General features: G+C 41.8%; 1 pseudogene; it reads right to left on the bottom strand.

The window, feature by feature from the left end:
• Positions 1–1764: 1764 nt before the first annotated feature.
• On the bottom strand, positions 1765–3297 carry LOC142458266 (tyrosine--tRNA ligase, cytoplasmic pseudogene; annotated as a pseudogene).
• Between the last annotated feature and the right edge of the window lie 11636 nt (positions 3298–14933).

The raw sequence follows: 14933 nt of genomic DNA, 5'->3' as shown, positions 1-14933 counted from the left end.
GTTTCAAAAATATGGAAATGCCTTCAGAAATCTGGAAGGATCAGTTCCCCAACCCAGACCGGGAGTCATTGCTGGGACGTGAAGGGGAAAGTAGGTTGTTGATTAAAGTAACTTCCCGTGGTTATATAACATTTAAATTTTGTATAATTGATTTGTACCTTTAAATTCACCTTGACTTTATTTTATAGCAATGAGTTAGTCAATAAAGGTGGCCAGGTAGCATAGCGGGTTAGGTATTGGGTTTCTAACAAGGTTGGTGCTTCAGAGCCACTAAACAGTCCATCAGCTGAGTAAGACATGGCTGCCTGCTCCTGTAAAGGTTTAAAGGGAGCCCAGTTAGCCTCGTGTGTTACACATTACAGAGCCTAAGAAACTCTAGAGGTCAGTTCTACTCTGCCTGGTAGGGTTGCTATGCCTTGGAATATACTCGTTGGCTAGAAGGTAGGTGTCACGATACACTTAACACTTATAGCATTAAAGATTCTATACAACCTGTAAAATGACACTCATCCTCAGATCTTGTTCAAACCAAGGCTGGCCCTTCTTCTTGGGAATGTGAAACACATGGAAGTTATTGGTCCTAGTCATAACGATATATAATTATTTTATTATCTGCAGACCCGTTGGGCTAGAGAGTGAATGACTGATTGTATAACTTTGCTCATCCATGGAGGAGGGGCTGGGTTGTTAAAAAGAGGCTGTTAGGCCCTCCTTATCTTTAGCCAAAGTTGGCATCACTGAGCTGTCACTTACTTTCCAAAGACTTCTGAGCACATGTGCTCCAAGCGGCCACACCAGGGCTTTGCCAGCCAGTTGGGTTGAACTAGAAAGATGAGACCAAATTTGCACATGTAGTAAACCCAACTTCCAGCTGATTCTTAGGTGGTGATTATAAATCACTTTGCCATGCCATTAGTATTTTACATATTGCTGAAAACGTAGACCTAGCGCATGTAGTTTCAAATGATTTCCATTGTACTTCTGATTCTAGAATGTACTAGATGTTGGATGTACATTTCTCATTGATCGAATGGGATTACTAATATGAAAGGGCTTCAAAATATTCCTGTTAAAAACCGTCTCTTATCTTTTTGCTGTCTTGGTCAGACCTGCCATTTGGATTCGGGATGGTGACGGCTAACAGTTCGGCTAGGACCGCCCTGTGTTGAAGTACTCCATCTGCCACCCATGCTGACAGCACACAGCTGGTTTGTGAGCGGCCCAATGGAGAAGGCTCCAGCGGATTCTAGGAATTCCGAAGTAGGCCCCATCCATCATGCCAAGCTTCATGGGTGGGAGGCACCAAGGGAAAGATGTCAAGTTCTTGGTAGACCACTAGGTAGACCCAATTTTCCATTCTCCCTCCTTTTCAAATCCCACAATTCCCTGTTGGGGAGAAGCTGTCAGCCCAGTCCAGGCTCTAGATTCCAGCCAGATGATGAACAACTGCTGAAATCCTTCTAGGAAAACCTGGGAACCAAGGTGTTTCCTATTAGAAGGGCTGGGGCATATGCTTTTTTTGTGAGCTACATTGAAGCCAGATTTCTCAAAGTCTGCTGCCAAGAGAGGAAGAAAGATGTTCCCTGGGGGGTCAGGCAAATGGATGGTTCCAGGTTCTCTGGAGGGCGAGCTGCCCGCCTAAAGAGTCCCAAACCTGCTGCATCGCTGTCCAGGGCGATGAGAAGACAGGTGATAGATGGAGTCAACTGAGAAGTCGGCTGATAACTCAGAATCATGCTGGGAGACAGGCTGCTGCCAGGCTGGCTAGCTAACATTGCCCTCTTTCAGTGAGTTAAAGGAAGTGTGCCGGAGCTTGGTCATGAAGTTGGTTGGCTTCCACTGTGCAACACAAACCACAGCAATCTTAATATCAGCCTGCAACTTCTCAAAGACTTTTTTCTTAGTTTGAGTCCTTTGTCTGGCTAGCCCTTCATGTAGCCATGACTTGCTTTACAGGGCCAGGGCCCGCAGAAGGGCACAGAGGTTCCACTTGGTGGTTTACTCTTTCTGTAAAAGCATGCAGTGGCAAAGCTTGGGACTCAATTCCTCTCATCTTCTGGGGTTTTGAATTGAGTAACACCACCACCAGCCTGTCCTGTGATTCTCCCTTGCACACCAACTGCACCAGACACAGTCCAAGGTCCAACTTCCCAGATGTCAAACTTGTCCATGTCCAGGGTATCTGCATCTGGGTGCTTCCCCACACTGATGACTTTCCTAACAGGGATGATGATACAGCCGTGATGGATGACCACTCCGGGGTCTGAATTCTTGGCAGCAGGGTCTTTGACAAGTGGCTTCTGCTTCAAAGGGTCGTGGCGGGCAGCGTTGGCTGGTTTCTTCAGTGCAGGCGGTCTTAGACTTTTCCCAGATGGGATCCAGCAAATTGCTCAGGGCAACTTCGATAGCACTTTTTGAGTCTTCTGATTAGAAAATGTCATCAGTGAAGTCCGTCTCGGGTCAAAGTAATCTGTGTGGTTTTTGTTTGCACCCCATTTCTTATCTCGAAGGCTCACAAATGGAGATTTGAGGGGAAAGAGGAATGCTTGGTGAAAGACAGAACCCCATTGTTCCCCACCTTCCCTGCCTCCCAGGTCTTTTCCAGACATTTCTTCACATTCTCCTGCAGATCAAGGAGATAAGTCTTGAGCTCATTTTCCGAAAAACTCCTTTTGCTTCCCCTTTGTTGCCCCTAGGACACCACAATTCACCTGATGGATCCTTTTGAGTAGCTTAATGCTGCGAGTTACTTTTCTGCAAAGGCGAAAATTTATCTCTGGTCAATGCCTCCAAATTGAGCGTCTATTTTCAAATATTCTTCATTCAAGGCCTATAATCCAGGATGTGGCAGACAACTTAGCAAAAGGTCTTATACCTGCTTTACCACCTCACTGCCAGCTCTCTTGGCACTGGGCTGCGTGACCACAGAGGAGAGTGCGGACACAACTAGGGTGTACTCTTTGCTGAGCCAGTAGTCAGTGAGTGCCTTTGCTGAATTTGAGCTTTCCCAAAGGCACGCCAATGCTCTCTAGCGTGGCTTTGATCGCGTTCTCATATAACCTGGGTCAGAGTTCTAGATGTTTCCCCAGGGCTTTCATGTTATCTGGTCAGGAAGTCTGCCATCTCTGACTTGGGCCCAGAGTAGGTCACGTGTGGCTGGCCTGTAGTTGCTGCCCCGCAGTAAACTTTAAGCTCCTACTCTCTCAGGATTTCCTTCAACTTTTCTCCTCCCAGAACCTCCTGAAGGTTCGAGGTGATAAGATACAGCTTCTCTTTCAGGCTCTGAGCCTCTACCATGTTTTTTCCACCCTTACTTGGCATTCGGTCAAGTGCCTGTACTAAATCTTGCCCCACTAGGGTGGGAAAAGTTTTTTTTTTGATCTTTTCATTTCCCTTTTCAACAATTTATTCTCCACTTCATGCATCGCCTTTATTTCTCATATTCATTTCATGTCCAAAACCTAAATTGAATCTCGGGTTTGCCAATGAGCTGTGAGCCCTTGGATGAATCGTTTCAGCTTTGGGATCTCAGGTGATTCATCTTTCAAATTGAGATGGCTCCTCTAGGCCAGCAGTTCTCAATACCTACTTTGAATCTGTTTCTAGCAGCGAAGGTAGGCTGAGGGTGGTGACAAGTTGCAAGGTCCCCAGACCTTTCCTTATTGCAGGGACAGTGTTTCCATGTGCAATATCTGTGAGATATTCGTTTTGAGTAAAATTGGCTTTAAAGTTATGTTGTTCTCCCTAGGTGCTATCCAGTTGGTTCTGACTCAGGGTTGTCCTGTGTACAACAGACGGAAGCATCGTCCACTCCAGGCCACCCTCACAATTGTTCTTATGCCCCTGCGTGCAGCCACTGTGTCGAGCCATCTGGTCAACGTTGGTCCCCCTTTGCCCTGGCCCTCTTCCTTACCAAGCATGGCGACCTTCTCCAGGGACTGGTCTCCCCTGACAACATGTCAAAAATCTGTGAAACACATCTCATCATCTTCTAGGATAATTTTGGTTGTATTTCTTCTAAGACAGATTTATCTGTTCTTTTGGCAGTCCCTGATACCCTCAATATTCCTTGCCAACATCATAATCCAACTGCATCAGTTCCTCTTTGGTCTAAATTCATAGCCTGTTCAAAATTCTCTGAATCACTTTTGTCCCCTAAATCATATATTTCCTAAAATTTCTGTGCCTAGATTAGATTGCTTGCTAGTGTACATTAAAAAACAAAAAGTGAGTTACCAGGCTGTGTATTCATGGAATTGCTGCCATGCAGAATGAACTCTTCAACCACTGGGACACATCCCTGTTGCTTTCAATTGGACAAAACCAGAAGTCACCTTTAAATTAAGTAATAGTTTAGCTCAACAAGTAAAGATTATTATCCTTGAGTACTGTGGGAATTTGTTGTTGTTGTTATCATTTTAACCTAGGTAAAGCCAAAGGATCAGTAGTTGTTCTAAGACATAAATGAGAAGCTTGGAATAGGGAGTTTAAGTACATGGATAGCAAACAACTAACACCTTCACGAAAGGTTGACACAAGGGGAAGAATGCAACCGATCCAACTCATCATCATGATTAAAACATGAAATGAAGAGCGAGTTTTAGTGTGTATATTTTACCAAATTAAATTTTTTTTAACTTATTTTAATTAAAAAAAAAACAATCTTCAGAAGTCTCTGGATGGTGCCAATAATCACACACTCTACTAACCGGAGGGTTGGAAGTTCTAAGGCCTGGAAGAGAGGCCTGAGGACTGGGAGTGGGAAAACCCACCACTGAAGACCTTGTGAACTAGAGGTCCATTGTGCACCAAGGGAATTGCCGAGGCACACATTCCCATCCCTTTCAAGTGGACTAAAGCACGTTTTTATTATTACTGCTAGTTTCAGACAAATGTATTATCTTGATACTCTGAGACTGCTCATGTACAAACCCGCATTTTTCTATGTCCCTGTGTTCCTAAACCAACTGTAAGGCCCTGCCAATTTCAAGACAGGGAGAACATAAGTTCATCTCCCCTGTACCTCCCCCGCCCCTCTTTCAGATCTAAGACAATAGTCACACGTTCACCCTGGAACTAGGGGCCATCTGGGGAAGATTTCTGAATTCATATGTTAGCGATTGCTGAGTGACATCATATCCATGGCTGTTGGTCCTTCCTGAACACCATAGCTAAGCAATGTTGTCTGGACCCATGATTCTAGCTCACTTCTTTCTCATGAGTCCTGAGCACACGCCTATAATGCCTCCTACTGGAAGACCCAACATGCTCAGTGTTGAGCATAACACCTGAGCTTACAACATAGCAATGATTTCAGACAGGTGAGTTGGAAATGACTTGTAAGGAAATTAGCACCGTAAAACGACATTCATTTTTATAATGTGCATACTGTGTGTGAGATGCACAGATTATACAGATGGCTGGACAAAGTGAATGACTTTGATAACCCTCGAAGCCCCAGGAAGAGACAGACGTATAAATAGCTACAATAAGCACAGGTAACCAATAAGTTGAAAGATAAAAGTCTCTGTGGCATGTTACTGGTGTACCGCACATGCTAAGCTCAACCTGGGATGCCCCAGGCAGTGTTCATGGAGATCGGCATGTTTATTCATAAACAATAAGGACAAGTTTGCCAAATAAGAGAATTTAGGGAGGGTTTTCCCAGTGGAGGAAACAGCACCGAATATAACTATAAGCAATTTATTATTTTGGTTGTTATTAGATTCTGTGCATTCCAATAAGATGCATAGTGACCTTGTGTAGAGTCATTGCTATGTTTGAACCCACAGTTGCAGCCCCCTTTCAATATATTGAGGCTACAACTTAATTCTATTAAAGTGTAATATGTGAAATTTATAAAGAATGATTGGGAATCTATCTGGAGAATAAAAAATGTGTTTTGGAGAGAGTTTCTATTCGTGTGAAAGAGTCTGGCTCCCCTGCTGCAGGTAAAGGGAGAACCTTTGATGCGCTTTGAGCAGAGCCGTGGTCATGAGGAAGCTGCTTGTTGTTTGCGTGTCTTGAGATGGTTTGTTTAGGTAAAATTCTAGCTTCTCCTGTGTGATTTCCTTCTGCATATCAAGAGTTGGGGAGTTTTTTAAATGGGAAAGAACATGTAAATTATATACAGCACCAGAACGATAAATGCCACTACTCTGGAATCACTTTGTAAATCCTGCGGTAGAGTACTTTGGAGCAGATGCATGGAATTCAAATATCTGAGTGTGAGCTGAGTTTGGGATGTTTCCATGATCTCATCACGGGCAAACACGTAGCTCGTTTATTAAGGTTTACATTTTACTGACACTAGTTTAACAAGGCCCGAGAGACTTTAGTTTACATTTCCCCCACAAAATGCTGGGAGACTTATGCAAAGCTGTTCCCGATGCTTCCCTTACTCTATCTAATTGTTGTATTTTACTTTATTTTATTTTGAGTATTCACTTAAGTGCTTTGATTCATTTTCTTCAACGCAGTCTCTGCCTGCAACTTGTTTTCAGGTCTCCTCACACATTTGTAATATTCCTCCAAACTGCATTCGAAAACATGGCCGTTGGTCATCTTTCATGTAGTGGTCCAGTATTTTCTGGTCATCTGCAGCTGCTCGTGGAGCTGACAGCACCCTAAGGGTCTTTTAGAAGGAATTAGCGGGAAGGGAATCAAAGCAGCCTATCCCATCTCTTTCTTCCCTAGACTATTTGTAAGTTCTTTTGCCTCCCTGCCTGCCCTCTTTTCATTTATCTTTCTTTAATAGAAAGAAAGAATAATCCAAGTTCTTCCTTTCATCCTATTTCCACAAAACACATTGTGAATTAGTTTCCATCTCCCCTGAAGGCTATTTCAGCTTAGAAGAAGATATTTCCCAGCTGGTTGGAAAAGGTTCTTTGGTGAATAACCTTATTAATAATTAGAGGTATGCATACTGAAACAACAAATAGATGTCAGTCTTTAGTCCTGGGGTTGGCACCATTAAAAAGTCTGCCACTACTAAGTGTTTGGTAAAACATACAAAGAAATGAGTGTGGGGTAATCTAATGTTGTCCATTAAAAACAAACAAACAAAACTCTAGAAAGCATAAATCCTCAGGGGTGCAGTATTCCCCCACTAGGTCTTTCCTGAGAATCTGTCTGGAAAAACTACAAGACACACACAAATTTTTTCATAATAGTATTGCTTTAATGAACCCCAATTGGACAAAATGAATGCTTCTCCAACATAATTAACATAACAAACATAACATAACATAACAACATAAATGCTTAGCCTCAATGTTCTTCCTGAGGAGCAGTTAGTGGGTTTGAACCTTGGGGTTAACAACCCAATGGCAACCCAATGGTGAGCCCCCAATAAAAAGAAAAAATAAAATATATCCATGCAGCGGAGTGCTTGAGAGCAATGAAAAGGAATGGACCATAACTATATAAATCATCATTGTTGGTCTCACAAATGGCATATTCAATAAGAGAACACTCTAAATCCAAAGTCTCTGTTGTCCAGTCAATCCCAACTCTCTGTCACCCCATCGAGCACAATGCAGTTGGTCCCCCAGGTCTCCAGCTTTCCAGCGTCATGGAAGCCGATGACCTCATCTTTTTCCCACTTCAGAACAAGAAGCTTGAACTGCCAGCTTTTCTGTTAGCAGCCCAGTACATCCACACTGTGTCAACTGAGCGCCTAAGTCAAATATGCATATAGAATTAAAATCAACAAGCACTTCCATGGACAACGATTCTACTTCTACTATTTCAAAAGTGGCCAAATTAAAAGCTTTTTGGTAGTGATGTACCGAGAGATGAAAAAATGTAAAACTATCAACTGAAAAAATTTTAAACCTGTGCCAAGTTTGTCACAAAAGCCCACTGATGGTCTTTTCAGCACAGGGATGATAAAGGGAACACGTGGGTTTTATATGGTGCTAGAAATAGTCTATTTCTTAGTACAGGTTACAGTTAGCATATGTGATTTCCAACTATCCTCTACGTTTCACAATTATGTTTTTAATGATCCGCACACTCCAAAAACTCTTCTCTGTGCAAAAGGTCCCTCAGCTACAATTTTCTTTTTAATGATTAAACCAAGGTTTTATAGTAGAAATGTTATTTATATACCCCAGAGAAATTCATTTGGAATGGTGGATAAAGGAAAGGATGCTTACTTAGATGTGATGTAACCTATTGCTAGCAATTGGGGTCACAGGTTACAAGAACCCCTCGTGGCACAGTGGTTCGAGCGCTGGGCTACTAACCAAAACTTCAGCAGTCCCAAACCAGCCACTCCATGGTAGTAAGCTCTCTGACCGTCTGCTCTCATAAGCAATGCATCCTGAGAGACTCCATGAGAAATCTCTGTCTGTCCCTGTAGAGTTCCCATGAGTCGTAATAGACTAGGAGGCTATGCCACCACTGTCAGTTTGTCCTACTGTGATCTGACTCACAGTGACCCTATGGGGAACAGAAGGAAAACCTGCCTGATCCCATGCCATTTTCCTAATTGTTATTATATTTGAGCCCATAGGCTTCCATATTTGGTCCACAGAATGTTTCACTATTTCAACTCAAGGCTTGTATTTTTGCTTCAGGTCCTTCAAGCGCTTCCTCTCTGACTTCCGTCGTCCAGGACTTTGCACATTTCATTACGACATTTTACTTTGTCTTCTCAAGCTTCCCTCGAGCTTTTCTGTCAGTTCATTTACTCCACCCTTTCTTCTCTTGGCTTTAGCAAGAGCACACTGCAGAGTCTTTTCTGAAATCCAATATGAGTCTTTCTATTTTGTTCATTTGTAATGGCTCTTGTTATTATTTTTGTCTGATGTCCCTGATGTCTTCCACAGCCTGTCTTCTATCATTCGGGTTCAATGTGTCAAGCCTATTCTTGAGTTTTAAGGATCAGGGAAGGCAATTTATTCATAAGCATGGGCTGCTCTGAACAATACTTTCTGGAAATGATTGTGCGAAGCTAAAGTAGGTCACCTCAGTCCAAAGAAATCAGATGTTATAGGAAAAATGCCAATTTGGGGTTTTTTTGTGGGGAGCGGTGTTGGGTGCTATCAAGTCAGTTTTGACTCATAGCAACTCTATGTAAAGCAAAGAAAACACTACCCGGTCATAGTCATGCCCCATTCTCATGACTACTCTTATATTTGGGCCCTTTGTTGCACCTACTATACCTATCCATTGTTTCAGTCTTCTGTTCTGTTTTGTTGTATGCCCCTCTACTTTACCAAGTACGATGTCCTTTTCCAGGGACTGGTCTCTCCTGATAAAATGACCAAAGTACATGAAGCAAAGACGAGTCATCTTTGCTTCTAAACAATAAGCAAACTGTTGTAAGAGGGTCCAAATTAGTGCCTGTGTGAACAGTGCTTAACAGATTATGGCCGATGTAGTAAGCCTGGGAAGAGAAGTCTGCAACGGATCAAGAACCTGAAAGGTTCTATCTACATTTATTACACCAAGGCTGAGATAGTGCTGTAACATAGTGGAGGAAAAAATTAAACATAATAAATAAAGTACAGGTCTTCTTTGAGGACAAAAACACCACAGTAAACGAATAGAAGGAAATAAAGCACTTTTAAACCTTGAACATTTAAACATTGAAAGGGTGGATAATGTGTTTTGTTTCAGAAGGAAGCCAAGGTCTTAAATCCCCATGGATGAAAAGAGGTCAGAGGCAAATGCATCACAGAGATCACAGATCTTGAAAGCTTTCGGAGCTCAGAGGACAAACAGTTGGGGGAAATCCACTGAACTTAAAAGGGCATAAATGCCATCAAGCTAGCCAGGTGATGTCAGGTTGATTCCAACCCCGGGCACTCCTGTGGGGTTAAGAGTGGAATAGTGCTCTCCTCTCATTTCAACGGCGGATTCTCTGAACTAGGCAGTCACGTCTCTCTTCCGAGGCACCTCTGTGAGGACTGCCACCTCAAGCCTTTTGGTTCAGCAGCGGAATGCTTTAACCATTGGCACCATCTAGGACCTGCCTATATCTGCCCGGTAGTCACCTTTACAAAATGAGAAACAATGGTATGGTGCCCAAATGTACCCTTCTGGTGCCACACTGAAATTCCTGATGATCGTAGACCAGCGGAAAAGAGTGATGCGAAGTCATACAACCACAAACTAGCATGGCAGACAGGTAAGCCTTGGCTTCCCGAGTTAAGATTCAGCACTCTTTAAAGTATCTCATCACTTTACCCTTTCTTAGTATATGATTGACAAATGGGAGTTGAAGGAGGTTGCACCACATATAGTGTTTTTTTGGTCTATTTGAGCGTAGCAAAATCTAGACTTCATATTTTAACAATACCATCAGTGCATTTCAAAGACACACAGACCTAAAGTAGTATAGGTGTGGATGTATAAATCTCACAAAATAAATGAGGTCATTGCATTCAGCACATTCCTGAAGTTTTAATGAAGCATATTAACAAAAATTGTGTTCCAAAGTCATTTCACTGAGCTATTAGTCTCTGTTACACTGGAACATCACTGGATCCGAAGGAACGACTCAATAAAATTATGACATGGTAATATTATCAATAATGACATAATTATAGTGACATTAATAATAATATGAGAGACTTCATTCTAAAATATCACTGCATGGTTGAACAGGTTTAGGGTAAATAAAAAGCAATCATTTGCAGCTCATGGGAAATTCTCTACTTAATTTCTCATACTGCAATTTGCACTAAAAATGACAATATTGAGACCCATTCTGTACATGACAAGAAGAGAACTGTACTTTCCTAATTGTCTTCATTGAAACAATCCACTTCAGTTGTGTTAGGCTGGGTCTGTTATATGTGTAAATATAGAAATAAATTTATATTAAGAAAGTGGCTCACTCAGTTACAAGTGTATCTATAGAAAGGCAATTATATCAAGAGAGTAGTTCACCCAGTTACAGGAGCAGGCATTTCCAATGCTGCTCAAGTTTAAGGGCCGCATGTTCAGCTGGAGGTTTCTCCTGGCTCTCACAGCTACCAGCATAGATAAACCAGGACACAGAAAGCAAGAAGACCACAAGCTGATGGGTGCTAACCCATAGCTCCTGGGGTGTACAGGCAATATGGCAGGAGTAGGCCAAACCAGATGCAGGAATCCGGGTCCAGCAGACATGACAAGCTTTGCCACAGACAGCCTGTAGAAGAAGCCAGTAGATTCCTAAAGCAATCTTTCATCAGGGATGTGACCTGACCAAGGAGACCACATTGCACAACACAACTGTTGGCTTCTCACATCGCTGTTATGTTATGCTATAGCCCATCATGTAGTTGGCTACCTTGTGTTAGATGACATCATGAGAGATGACTGCCAAAGCACTGACAACACTGGCCAATTCGAGTTGGCATAATACCTGACACAAAACCAGACATAAAACCATCACACCAGCCTACTCAAATGTCCCGTCTTCCCAACATCCTGATAATGCACAGAAAATATTAAAGTACTCTAAACTTGGACATGCTTAAAAAAATCAATGCTGCCATTCAGTACTGCTGCCTCAATCAACTATTCCTTGTATTTATTTTTCTCTTATTAGTCTTTACAAACAGAGCATATGAAATTGCTAATGGCAGATTCAGCGAATTTAAAATTGCAAATAGTCTGAATGGTTAAGTACTGGATCCTCTACTATTAGTCTTGATCAATCAAATCAAACACTTGGATTTATTTCTAAGAATATTTTCAACTGAAATGTAAGATGAAAAAAGAATTTTGGTACTTCCACAGGTCCGTTGAATGATTTTTCAACTCATTCTTCCCTGAAGCTTACTTACATGATCTCTAAAATGAATAGCTCCTACTGGGAGAGGAATAGCACAGTGGACGAGCAAAAGAAATTCCCTGGGGAAAAATGTATTGGTGACCTAGACAAAGTGGTTCATCTAAATTAAGCTCAAAACCTCAGTTTATAAATCTTTAGAAAGTTGATCAAGAATTGTGATACACATTAGAAAAGCTCACGAGAACCTGGATCTTGGAAACAAAATTGGGGAAATTCCCAGTGAGGACAAATAAGAGCTTGGAGAACAAAAAAAATAACCGGGCGCCATACTCTTAAACATGGGTTGATTGGGAATTACAAACAGGGAAATCCAGGGATGGCAGGCTGGACAAAGAGAAAGAATGCTTCTAAAAAAAAAAAAAGATGGAATGTAGCTAATATAGGGACATAACTAGGTAGTACATCCAATGGCTGGAGCAACTTGGATCCCTATTCCCACAGGTCCAGGTTCCAGGAGGAGGGGGGATCCAGATCCAGCTGTTCTCTTGGCCTCTTGGAAGCACTTAAAGCCTTAACCATAAATCCAGTGCCTCCTTGAGACAGAACCACTTCAGGACAGTCGCAAAGGCCTGTTTAGAGTCTGGAAGAACTGCTGCCATCTTTACACAGGCCTTACCCCTCAAAACAGTTCATAGTAACACTATATAATGGAAGAGAAGCATTTACCTCAGTACTATGCAACCCACACAGAGCTCCCAAGCATGGGAGGATAACACTATGCCCTTCATTTAAATTAAGATTTACATTATCGCTTCAAAACCATCTAGAAGTGTATTAGGACATAATGTACTTTCCAGTATGTATGTTGAAGCTAGCTTCTGCTTGGTGGCCATATTCTACTCCACAAAGATCTGGCTGAGGGTCTATAGTGCCTACTATTCGAGACTTAGCCAACCTTGCTTCTTAGATTGTCCTCAGTAGTACACAACAAAAAGCATTGCCTCCATGCATGCATACACATTTCAAAAATAGATGTCCTTAAAGAGAATAGTAACAATGAACCTACCAGCAACCATAAACAGACATCCATATATAAAACTCTATGAGGCAATTCTTACACAGAGCGCCCCTAGAGGACTGGTTGGAACGACCTCACCGGATTTCTGAAACTGTATTCTCTATGGAAGCTAACTTCTCCCCTGGAGGGATTATCAAACCACTGACTTCTCCTCAGCCATGAACCCTTAAAGCCAATGTTCCAGCAGGGTTGAGATATAATTGCTGTCTTCATCTACATTCCTTTCCAATCTGTTACCTTTTATATCCACAGCTACCTTTGTTATGGATGAAATTGTGACCTCTCTCAAATATGTGCTTTAAATGATAGTTTCCATGCCTGTAGCTATAATCCGATTTGGAAATTGGTTGTATTTGTGATGTAAATGAGACAAGATTAATGTACAGGATATCTTAAATCCCACCAAGTCTCTGTTAGTTTGTCTTCTGTGGTGGCTGGTAGGCAGCTCTGATGCAGGAAGCTCTATCACCAGTATTTCAAATGCCAACAAGGTCACCCAAAGCGAACGGGCTTCAGTGGGGCTTCCAGACAAAGAACAGACTATATAGAAGGAACAGGATGTCCACATTAGAGGGAGTAGCTGCTGGAAAGCATATGCATAGAATGAAAACATTGTCAGACACGGAGGACCCACTGACTGGAAGCACAATGTTCTCCTAGAGACCACCAGAGGGGTCTTAGGGCTGACTGCGCTTGAACTGTGACTGAAGAGGAGCCAGCGGACTTCTCAAAGTAGAGTTGACCACGGTGACGTGAATGGAGTAAAAGCCGAGGGAACAAAACCTTTGAGGTCTTCATTTCTGATGGGGCACAACTGAAAAGGAGAGGAAACCGCTGCAAACAGCTACTGATCATCAGAATTTGGAATATATGAAGTATGAATCTAGGAATATTGGAAATAATCAAAAATGAAATGGCCACATAAGGAACAATAGCTGAGGCAGTAGTGAGCTGAAATGGACTGATCTTGCCCATTTTGAATTTTAAAATCCTATGGTTTCCTGTGCTGGGAATGACTCAGTCAGGAGGAGTGGAATAGCATCCATGTTCCAAAAGTGCATTCCAAAGTTTACCTTGAAGTGTAATGCGGTCTGTGATAGGATTCTATCTACCCCCCTGCAAGGAAATACAATCAATACAACTGTTATTCAAATTTATGTACTAACACATAAGCCAGTGATGAAGAAATTAAAGAATGCTACCAATATCTTCATTTAGAATTGATCAAACATGAAATCAAGATGCATTGATAATTCCTGGCAATTGAAATCCAAAAATTGGAAACAACAAGAAAGGAACAGTAGGTGTAAAGTATGGATTTGGTGATAGAAACAAACCTGGAGATAGCATGATAGAATTTTGTAATACCAAGGACTTGTTCATAGCAACAGCAAATGGTGACTATGCATCTATAGATAAAATACATAGAAATCAAATTGAATACATGTGTGATTAGACACAATGGAGAAGCTTAAAATCATCAGCTAAATCCAAACCATGGACTGCCTGGAAAAGACCTTCAATTGATCATATGTAAATTCAAGTTGAAGCTGAAAAAATTAAAACAAGTCCACAATCATCAAATATGATCATAAGTCTATCCCACCTGCATTTCAAAAAACATCTACCGATCAGATCTGATACATGGAACACTAATTACAGAAGCCATGATGAGGTGTGGAAGGAAAACAAGAATATCGTTCGTGAAAAAAACAAAAGGCGTCACAAAGACAAGAAAGACAACCAAGGATCACAGTGAGGGTCAGAAGAGACTGAAACATGCTCTAAGGCAAAGGGAAGAAATGATAAAGTCAACGAGCTGAACAAAATAATTCAAAGGGCAGTTGGAGAACGGAAAAGGGCAGCTCATGCTATAATGAAATGTGCAAAGACCTAGAGCCAAAAACCCAAAGGAAGACCCACTCAATACATCTGAAATTGAAAACACTCAATTCAAAAAAATCAAATCTTGAGGTACAGGTTGAAAAATTCTATGGGATAAATAATGAATGATGCAGGAAGCATCAAGAGAAGATGGAAAGACTACAGAGTCCCTGGACCAAGAAGAACAAGACCACAGTCCTCTGTTTCAGCAGGTAGCATATGAGCAAGAATCAACGA

This window comes from Tenrec ecaudatus, chromosome 10 (assembly GCF_050624435.1).
Source record: "Tenrec ecaudatus isolate mTenEca1 chromosome 10, mTenEca1.hap1, whole genome shotgun sequence".
NCBI classification, from domain to species: domain Eukaryota; kingdom Metazoa; phylum Chordata; class Mammalia; order Afrosoricida; family Tenrecidae; genus Tenrec; species Tenrec ecaudatus.
Note: the sequence above shows the minus strand (reverse complement) of the source record. Positions and strands in the feature narration are given on the sequence as shown.